This window comes from Scyliorhinus canicula, chromosome 1, assembly GCF_902713615.1.
Source record: "Scyliorhinus canicula chromosome 1, sScyCan1.1, whole genome shotgun sequence".
In the NCBI taxonomy this organism is placed as follows: domain Eukaryota; kingdom Metazoa; phylum Chordata; class Chondrichthyes; order Carcharhiniformes; family Scyliorhinidae; genus Scyliorhinus; species Scyliorhinus canicula.
The window spans coordinates 78678775-78690012 of NC_052146.1; the positions used below are offsets into that span (position 1 = coordinate 78678775).

General features: G+C 47.7%; 1 pseudogene; it reads right to left on the reverse strand.

Annotated features, from left to right (window-relative positions):
• Positions 1–1462: 1462 nt before the first annotated feature.
• LOC119964349 lies at positions 1463–1821 on the reverse strand (annotated as a pseudogene).
• Between the last annotated feature and the right edge of the window lie 9417 nt (positions 1822–11238).

The window sequence follows — 11238 nt, forward strand, 5'->3', positions numbered from 1 at the left end:
GCGGTTTCTATGGTGCTTTGTGATGGATACTTATGGTGCCGTTTCGTCTGGGCGTCCACTCAAAGTATCCATTCAAACCTAAATGTTTCTATTGTGTGGGCCTAGATCTGGATCACCTCATTACTATGCAAATCGTTGTTGCCATTTACACCTTTAGCTGAGATTCTGCACCTGGCCATAAACTGGTTTCTGTACGTGCAGAATGCTAATTAGCCTTCTGCAAACTGCTTGTCCTGGCTAAGACTGTTTTCTCCCTGCAGCCTTAGCAGTTCTCCATTTTGTAGCCCAGTGTCCATCTTAGGTGGCTACAAGGGAGGTAGAGAGCAGGTCACGCCCCCGAACATCGCCATCAATGGCTGTGCCTGGGTCCACCTCCATTTTCACTGGTTGTTCATTCATTCAGTAAACAAATGACCCAGTAACAGTTTGTTGCACCAGCAATGGCCAATGTGTTCAACAACAGTTCAGCGTCTAACTATGACTCTGGTCTGGTCCTTCGACTCTGGTCCTTCATATCACATGGATACTTTTCCCTCGACTTGATTTTTCACTTGATGGATTTGGTACTTGTTTTTATAATTCTTGTTTGAACTTGCTGTTTCTTTCTCAAACACACATGTTTGATGTGCCTCTTTTTACCACAATTCTTTAATTTTGCATCTTTACTCCTGCAGTCAGTTGCTGTGTGACCACTTCTGCACATCGGTGCAATTTCGAACCTGTGTCGGTGCTTGGGCCGGGGAGACATTTCATGGATTTCAATGCCTCATGGTGAGGTATAAGGCAGTTTTTTCTCAAACTTCTTTTCAGGGGACCCATTTTTACCAACCGGCCAACCTTCGGGACTCACAATGGCCGACCTTCGCGACCCACGCCGGCCGACTTCGTGACCCGCGCTGGCCGACCTTCGCAACCCATACTGGCCAACCTTCGGGACCCTCGCCGGCCGACTTTCGCGGCCCACGCCGTCTGATCTTTGCCACCTTTGCCGGTCGACCTTCGCGACCCACCATTTTCTCTTACCTTTGTTTGCTGCTGACAAAATGGAGGAATCGCAATCGTGCCCTGTGGTAAACACCACTGGTAACACATTGCATGTATTACGGTACTGCCCATGTATTACAGGTACCACAGTAAATCCCAGCCTGCTGGCTCTGCCCAGCAGGCGGTGTATAAAAGTGGATGCTCTCCTGCGCTTCTTCCATTCTGGTGCCAGCTGCAGGAGGCACAACATCTTGTGCAATAAAGCCTCGATTGTTTCACCATTCACGTCTCGTGGTAATTGACGGTATATCATGCCCAAAGCACGTGATGGCGACGTTCGGGGGCATGACCTGCTCTCTACCTCCCTTCAGGCAGGAAATTACATAGAATTTTTCTTAAAATCTGCGTCTCCGATTGCACAAATTCACGGGCAACAGCCGCAGCAGCCGGCTTTTATATTCCATTTTTATTTATTTTTTGTAAATTGTAACAACGTTGTTGCACGGCACGTTTAATCAAAGAGACCAAAGCCCATGTCATCGTCAGACTCTTCAGATTCTTCCTGTTTCTTCTCTTCCTTTTTCTCTTCAGCAGCAACAGGAGCAGCGGTGTAAACAACAGCTGCAGCAGCTGGGGCATGATGTCCAGCACCAACATTGCAGATCAGACTATTGATGTCAATATTAGCCAATGCCTTGGCAAACAGACTAGGCCAGAAAGGCTCAATGGTCACACCAGGGCATTCAGGGCATTCAGTTTGTTTTCGGTGACGGTGACCTCGTTGTCGTGTAGGATGAGTGCGCTGTAGGTACAGGCGAGTTCCAAGGTGGAGGCCATGGTGCTGGATCTCTGCTGGTGAGTCCGATGGTGCTAGTCGCCGGGGGGGGGGGGGGGGGGGGGGGGGGGACACGGCCTTAGCTTTGTTCAGAAGAACCGAGCACTTCCGAACCGGGCCGAGTGAGCAGCAGCCGACTTTTAACAATGTCGGCTGCGAGCGGCCTTCAAAAAATGCGGCCACACTGCGCGGTGCAGCACAGTGGTGCAGTGGGTTAGCCCTGCAGCCTCATGGCGCCGAGGTTTCATAGAATTTACAGTGCAGAAGGAGGCCATTCGGCCCATCGAATCTGCACTGGCTCTTGGAAAGAGCACCCTACCCAAGCCCATACCTCCACCCTATCCCCATAACCCAGAAACCCCACCTAACACTAAGGGGCAATTTGGACCCTGAGGGCAATTTATCATGGCCAATCCACCTAACCTGCACATCTTTGGACTGTGGGAGTAAACCGGAGCACCCGGAGGAAACCCACGCACACACGGGGAGAACGTGCAGACTCCACACAGACAGTGACCCAGCGGGGAATCGAACCTGGGACCCTGGCACTGTGAAGCATTTGTGCTATCCACAATGCTACCGTGCTGCCCTACAATGCTACCGTGCTGCCCTATTCAATCCCGGTTCTGGATCATTGTCCGTGTGGATTTTGCACATTCTCCCCGTGTTTTCGTGGGTTTCGCCCCCACAACCCAAAGATGTGCAGGCTAGGTGGATTGGCCATGCTAAATACCCCTTCATTGGAAAAAACTGAATTGGGTACTCTAAATTTTAAAAACTCATAGGTGTGCACGCGCAAACTCTGCGCATGTGCATCGATGAGCGGGCATGCACGCACAGTGCGGCCGCATTTTTTTTAGATGGTCGTGCCCTTTTTGGAGGCCGCTCATAGCTGGCATTGTTAAACGCCTGCTGCTGTGCCTGTTGTGTGCAAATTTGCTCGATCGGGCGCCCCGATGGACGGCTCCGCGACCCTCCCGACACACAGCCATCATCCACCCACGGGTCACGACCCCGACTTTGAAAATGCTTGGTATAAGGCATCTCTAAATTCACAATATTCGGCTAATTTCTTGAAAGTAGCTACGAACTGTGTGATTGATTTACCACCTTGTTGATTGCGTTTCTGGAACCTGAATCCCTTGGTGATGACCAAAGGTTTGGATGAGAAGTGTCCCTGATATTTTCATCAATCTCATCATAGGTTTTCCAGCCTGGTTTTTCTGGTTGCAACAGACTTTGCAGGAAGTTGAAAACCCCCACCCCCACCGCCCCACAATATCGTGTTCAGGAAAGTCAGGAATACCAAGTGCACCTAAATTTTGTTCGCCGGACCAAGTATTTGAATCCTTCAGTGTATGTGTTTTCATCACATGGTCCTATTTTATTCAGGGAAGGCTTGTGTACTCCCAAATGTGCTGCAAAGGTTTTAGCACTATTTCACTTCTTTTTTTCCCTTGTAAACAAGGTAACCTGTAGCTCAGTTTGTTCATTTCCACGTTTGCAACACCCCCAGCTCGAAACTATTACTGGAGGGTTCTTTGTTACTTTACTTGCTACTCAGAGTAGAGAGAGCACTGTTCCAGAACTTTCAGGTCCGGGCACGTGGCAAAATTCTTTTGGTGCTGTTTTCATTGAAATCTTTGGTTATATTTTGGGTCCTTCGATGGTTGCTGTTATTATTTGCATCCCTCCATTGCTAGCTTTGGTGCAGCAAAGTTTTTCATTCCTCAGTCCTTTTCAGATGTCTCTGCACGGATCTGTATTTTTTTTCATCTTCTACGGGAATCTGCCAGTGTGGTTCCGACCTCCTGGTCGGCAGTTTTCTTTGTGGTATCCTTGAAGGATAGGCTTGCAGACCACGAACGTACAAACAAGGAAGAACTTTATTGGGAAGGTGTTTTCTCACAGGCTGCTAGAACAGACTGACTGTTAGTCCACCCAAATTGCCGATGGCGTCATCAGTACATCACATGATTGAACTCTTAAAGTGACCTTGTTCCAACAAGGAACAAACACGAATACAGAAGAGTATGTTCGTATGCTCCCTCAACTCCAACTTGGCCTGGGAGCAAGCAGTCACTTTTGTGATACGTTTAGCTGCTGTTGTACAAAGAGTCAAAGGTTCTGCTCCTTTTCCACAAACACCTTTAATTTACTTCAACAGAGTCTGCACAAAACTCTAACATCACATCACCTGACACAAAGGCCACCTGAAGCCCCTTTACATATTAGTGTCAATTATTGGATACTTAGCATAAATGAGACAATTAATTGGAATGTCTCTTCACCCATTACTTAACAGTCTCCCTTCCTTGGAGAAAAAAATAATTAGGTGGAAACAAAATTCCAAGAAATTCAAAAACACACATGCAATTTTCCCCATTCTTTTTTTTTATTTTTGGAAAAAAAACAGTCACAGAAACAGGTGCCCTTCATCAACAATATCCAAACGTTCTGTGAGTTAGCCCCTCTTTTTGTAAAACAGTCTGACAATTGATAGCTACTGTTGAGCCGTTTAATTTTTTCTATTTCCCCTCTGTCCAACATCTGCTTCAAACTTGCGATGTCTATCCTTAACCTTTCTTCATTTACACTTTTTGTAGAGTGGATATTTTCCCAGAGGGATTTAGTGTCAATGTGACATTCAATAGGTATATTACCTAGATCCCCTAATCCCAAAATTTCTGTCAATATCTGAGATATATAAAAGGCCATATCCACCGCCTCTACAAGGCTTAATGTCTCAGCAGCCAAAGTGCTTTTGACCACTCTCCTTATTTTCTTTGTTTCTCACACAAGAGGGCAACATTTACCATTGTTCCCCAAAAGGAAAATTGTAAAACCTACTGCACTGGAAACCCCATCACATAAATTTGCATAGGACGCATCACTATAAACTATGAGTTTCAAGTGCCTAAGGTCACCTAAAACCGGGAACCTCAAAACACACTCCTACATTTTTAGTTTGACCAACGCTTTAATTGCTCTTATTATGTCTTCCACTTTGGGATCATTCATTTTTGTACTCAATTCTAAGATATCAAAACTCACGTCCTGTCTAGTCTGTCAACCTAACCAATTCAGTTGCCCAATTAAACTTCGCAGTTGCTCTTTTCCATCTTTGAAATCATTGCATCTTTTTGTGAAACCCGGCCACGACCAATTGCTATTGGGCTGATGCTTTCCAAATAAGATTGCTGATGTAAAGTTGGCCCTAACTTAGTCTGTCCGATTTCCAGTCCAATATATTTAAATGCACCGGACGCCTGACTTCCAACCCTGAATTCTTTCCTCAAACCAGAGATTACAATAGCTTTGAAATCACTGGTCCCACCCCACAAAAAATCATTGACATGCATCATAAAGATGCCAGAAAGATTTCCTTTATAGTTCCAGTAAAACATTGCCGGATCTGCTTTCAATTGGCAACAGCCTAACTTTAACAAAACTGACCGAACCGAACAATACCAGACTCTAGGCGCATCATTTAATCCATATACACATTTGTTCAACTTCCAGAGCACCCCTTCTGTGTTAGCTGCCTCTTTAGGAGGACGGAGAAAAATGTCTCTCTGGAGCTGATGCCCCTGCAAGAAGGCAGCTTTTATATCGATAGATTTGCATTTCCATGCCTTTGTGGCTAATAGAGCCAAGAAGATCTTTAAAATAACCTTTCCTGCTGTAGGTGAATCTATCCTTAAATCCTGATCTTCTACGTTTTCTTCAAATCCTCTCACCACAAGCCTGGCCTTTGCCTTATAAGTTCCATCCGGAAGAAACTTTTCCGTGCAAATCCATCTGTGGGATAGAGCTCTTTGTCCCCTATCCGGTACTTCCGTGCATACCCCAAATTCACTCCAACTATGCAATTCTTGCTGTTTGGCATCTTTGATAACTTTTTCATCTAATTTATTGGAAGTCGCCAAAATCTTACGTGCATCTGGGCTTCTACTCCTATTAGTATTTGTAGTCTTACTCACGTTCAGAGACCTTGCCAAACTATGTCCCCTATCCTGCCTGGTATCTCGTTCTGTACTGCTACTGCTTGATCTTTCCCTTCTGCTGTGGGATGTCCTTCAATAGTTCTCAACATTTTCCTGCGAACCTGTTCACTATCCGATGTACTATCTGAACTGGCACTGCGTTTCTGTGCCCTCCATTTTTGAACTTCGTTTTCCCAATCCATGTCTTGACTCCCTCCCCTGAATGCTGTACATTCATCCAATGTTTATGGTTTCCAGTCGCCTACCCTGCTCTACTAATAACAGTTGCATCCTGCCACTGACTCGACCCTTCAGGCACGAATGTCACTTTTGTACCAACTTTTGGCAGTTGTCCTTTCGGAAAAAAGGCCTGTTCTAATTCATCAGAAGTGTTGTGTTCCTCTACAGAAACCTTGTCTATATCAGTTAATTGGTCCTCATAGTTTTGTAACACATGCGTACTAGATGACCCTGGTTCCTCTTCATGTCTGTCTGCTCTGTCTAAATTTGAAAATTTGTAATCTGTACCCATTAACCTTGATGAATGTGCCCTAACAGTTTGATTACAATGTTGCAAAATAATTGTTTTGCCATTTATGCCTATGATCTTCCCTGGGCCTTTCCATTCATTAAAATTGTCTCTCTTATAGTATACCATGTCTCCTTGCTGAAAAACGGTATTTGATGGCCATACATTATGCCTCAAAGCTCTGTGAATTCTTTCAGAGACCTCTGCTTCCAAAAAAGCTTTTCTACTGCTATGTAATGCATTTAAATGTTCAGCAAAGGCAGAGCTAATTGTAGTCCCTTCCCAAGCTGGAGACTGGTCATCCAAAATGGACAGAATTTTAGAATTTCTACCAAACACTAATTTAAAAAAAAATAAACATTTTATTGAGATATTTCTTAGGTACTGTAACAACAACAAAATCAACAATGTACATAACAAGGAAGATATTAACATAGTGCAAATACCGCCTCCCACTCCCTCAGGTCCTACCATTGTTTGCCCCCCTAATCTATGCTAACCCAACCTCCTCCCCCGCCTTCTGCTGACGATTAATTCTCTGCGAGGAAGTCAACGAATGGTTGCCACCTCTGGGCGAACCCTAACAGAGACCCTCTCATGGCGAACTTAATTTTCTCCAGGCAGAGGAAGCCAGCCATGCCTGAAAGCCAGGTCTCCGATTTCAGGGGCTTTGAGTCCCTCCGTGCTGGTAATATGCCTCTCCAGGCTACCAGGGAAGCAAAGGCCAGAACATCTACCTCTTTCTCCTCCTGGATTCCCAGATCCTGCGACACCCCAAAAATCGCCACTCCTGGACTCATTGCCACCCTCGTATTTAATACCTTGGACATGGCGTCAGCAAACCCCTGCCAAAATCCCCTCAGTTTTGGACATGCCCAAAACATATGGACATGGTTCGCTTCCCCCCCGCCGCACACTTCGCACATCTGTCTTCCACCCCAAAGAATCAGCTCATCCGGGCCACTGTCATATGAACCTGGGTGAACGACCTTCAACTGTATCAGCTGAGCCTGGCACATGTTGCGGTCGCGTTGACCCTACCCAACGCGTCCGCCCAGAGGCCCTCCTCTATCTCTCCTCCCAGTCACTCCTCCCACTTTTGATTCAGCTCCTCTGTCTGCGTCTCCTCTGAACCCATTAGCTCTTTATATATGTCCAAGGCACTTCCCTCTCCTATACATCCTCTAGAAATCACCCTATCCTGAATCCCCCTTAGCGGCAGGAGTGGGAAGGTTGGTACCTGCCTCCACAGAAAGTACCGCACTTGTAAATATTGAAATTCATTTCCCCCCCCCCCCCCCCCCCCCGCCAATGCAAACTTCTCCTCCAGTGCCCTCAGACTTGGGAAGCTTCCTTCTATAAACGAGTTCCCCAACCCTCAACCCCCGCTCTCCGCCAAATTCGTCCAAAAAGTGCCTCATCCCCTCTGGCCCCGCAGGGGGTTCCGACCTATACTACCTGTTATAAAAATCCCGAAAGGCCTTGCTCACCCCTGCCGAGTCCCCAACTAAGTTCCCATCCCCATCAATAACTTTCCCTATTTCTCTGGCTGCCTCCCTCTTTCTGAGTTGCTGTGCAAGCATCCTGCTGGCCTTCTCCCCGTGCTCGTAAATCACCCCCTTCGCCTTTCTGAGCTGTTCCACTGCCCTCCCAGTGGTTAACAAGCCAAATTCCGCCTGTAGCCTACGGCGTTCCCTTAAAAGCCCTTCCTCTGGAGCATCCGCAGACCTGCTATCAACTCATAGAATCTCTTTTACCAGTCGGTCCGTCTCTGCCCTATCCGTCCTGTCCCTGTGAGCCCGGATCGAGATCAGCTCTCCTCTCACCACTGCCTTCAGCGCTTCCCAGACCACCGCTGCTGAGGCCTCCCCCGTAACATTTACCTGCAGGTAAATTTGTATGCACTTCCTCAGTCTCTGGCAGACTGTTTCGTCCGCCAATAGCCCTACATCCAACCTCCATTGCAGGTGCTGCTTGCTATACATACTAACCTGCAGGTCCACTCAGTGCGGAGTATGGTTCGAGATCATAATTGCCAAGTACCCCGTGTCCACCACCCCCGCCAATAGGGCCCTACCCAAGACAAAGAAATCGATCCGGGAATACACCTTATGTAGGTGGGAGTAAAAAGAAAATTCCTTCGCCCTCGGCTGCCTAAATCTCCATGGATCCCCCCCCCCCCTTCCCACCATCTGCTCCATGAACCCTTTCAGCCCCTTTGCCATAGCTGGCACCTTGCCTGTTCTCGAGCATGACCGGTCCAGGCCTGGATCAATAACCGTAATAAAATCCCCTCCCATAATCAGCTTGTGCGAATCCAGGACCGGAATCTTCCCTTGCACCCTCTTTATAAAATCCCCGTCATCCCAATTTGGCGCATATACATTGACCAGCACTACCTTCATCCCCTGCAGCTTGCTGCTAACCATAATTTCTCGACCTTCTACATCTGAAACTATTCTGCCCACCTCAAATGCCACCCACTTGTTAATCAGAACCGCAACCCTTCTAGTCTTTGTATCCAGCCCCAAGTGGAAAACCTGACTTCTCCAGCCTTTCCTGAACCTGACCTAGTCCACTATAAGGTGCGTCTCCTGCTGCATGACCACGTCCGCCTTCAGTCCCCTCAGGTGCGCAAACACACCTGCCCTCTTTACCGGTCCCTTTAGCCCCTGAACATTCCAGGTGATCAGCCTAGTTGGAGGGCAAAGTGCCCCCCCCCCTCGCCGATCAGCCATCCCCTTTCTTGGGCCCGCCTCCAGTCCATGCGCCGCACCTCCTCCGGCCCGCCCCACGGCGGCCCCCAACCCCGACCTCCTTAGTGTCCCTCCATCGAAGTCCCTCCCTCATCAGCAGAACCCATCCGCCCCCTCTCCCCCCCCCAGCAACACTACTCTAAAACGCAACCCATCTAATGAATTAAGCATATACACACCCCCCACTGTGCTTCCGTGAGCCCCCGGCGCCAAGAATTCTCCCACCTATTGTTCCCTCGCTCCCCTCCCCCCGCTCATACAAACAAATTTCCTCATCCAACAATCCCCAAACAAACACCCAACAGCAAGAAAACACAAAAACAAAAGCACCACCCACCGAAACTCAAACAGGCACGTCTCCATCCCACAAAAGTGTACATCAATAAAAACACAAACAGGACATTGCCAACATCTATTGATAAAAGGAACCCAAAAATGAAAAATCGACTTCTCCCCTCCCCCCCCCGCTTTTCCCCAAACAAAACTCCAAAAACAGACACAAAACAATAATAAAAGGCAGAACCCATTTAAAAACCAGGAAAACAAAACCCAACAAAAACCAAGGAAGAGAAAAGAAAAAACACAGCAAAACAGAAAAAAGGGGCCCAATATAGACCAACAAGTTGTCTCTACGTCCGGGAGTTCTCAGACCCCCACCAGTCCTTTTCTTTTCCCATAGTCCAGCGCCTCAACGGACGACTCCAAATAGTGATGCTGGTCCTCATGCGTGACCCAAAGACACGCCGGATACAGCAGACCGAACCTCACCTGCTCCTTAAAGAAAATAGCTTTGACGTGGTTAAAGCCTGCCCTCTTCCTCGCCACCTCCATGCTCAGGTCCCTGGTACACCCGCAGGATGCTGTTGTCCCACTTACAACTCCGTGTGTGCTTGGCCCACCGCAGAATGCATTCCTTATCCAGGAACCTGTGGAATCTCAGCACCATTGCCCTCGGAGGGTCCCCCCCTCGCGGCTTCCTGGCAAGCGCTCGATAAGCCCTGTCCACCTCCAGCGGTCAGGGGAATGCCCCCTCCCCCAGCAGCTTTTTGAACATACCCGTCACGTATGCCCCAGCGTCTGCTCCCTCAGCCCCCTCCGGGAGCCCGACAATTCTTACCTTCTGCCGGCGGGGTCGGTTCTCAAAGTCCTCCACCTTCTCCAGGAGCCTTTTCTGCTGCATCGCCACCTCCAGTTTCACTGCTATTTGATGCTCCTCTTGTTCAAGCATCACCTTCTCCATCTTCTGAATCGCCCAATCCTGGGCATCCTGTCTGCTCTCTAGCCGATCAATTGATTCTTTGATCGGGTCAAAGCATTCCCGCATCTGCCTGGCAAAACCATCCTGAATGGCCTGCATCACTGGATCCGTTGGTCGCTGCGCTGCTGCCCCAGGGGTCTGGCCCTCAGCCATACTGTCTCCCGCTGCAGCTTCGACAAAGCTCGTGATTCTTCTTGTTTCTGCCCTTTTGTGTACTTCTGGTCCTTTTCTCCATACACCGATGCATGGAAACGGTGCCCAGTTGCCGTTTAAAACTGGAAAAAAGTCCGGGGGAAATGTCCAAAAGTATGACCAGAGCGGGAGGCACCAAATGTGCGACTTACTCCTTCATAGCCGCCACCGGAAGTCCCCTACCAAACACTAATTGATAGAGACTATAGCCCCCAACCATCTGCAATGAATTCTTTGCATGTGCTGCCCATGCTAAAGCTGAATTTAGCTTGCAGTTTGGTCTATCTGCCAAGATTTTCCAGAACATGTCATCTATTACCGCATGGTTTCTTTCACACACACCATTACTAAATGGGCTTTCTGCAGCCGTATTCAGAACTGTGATATTCATGTTTACACACATATCCCTAAACTTATCATTAGCAAATTCTCCCCCATTGTCCGTAAGGAATTTTGCCGGTGGGCCTATTCCTGTCCCTATCCATTTTTCCACTATTTGATCCAGAATTACTCTCTTTTCTTTACTTTGTCCAATCATTGATTGACTAAATCTGGTTGCTAAATCTACAAAATGCAAAATAAGTATATTATTGGCTTTATCCCAGATCTTAAGATCCAAGGCCACGATATCGTTAAAATCCCTGGCCAAAGATAGGTCGTGCTGGTGTCCTTCTGTACTTCTTACAAACTTCACAGCG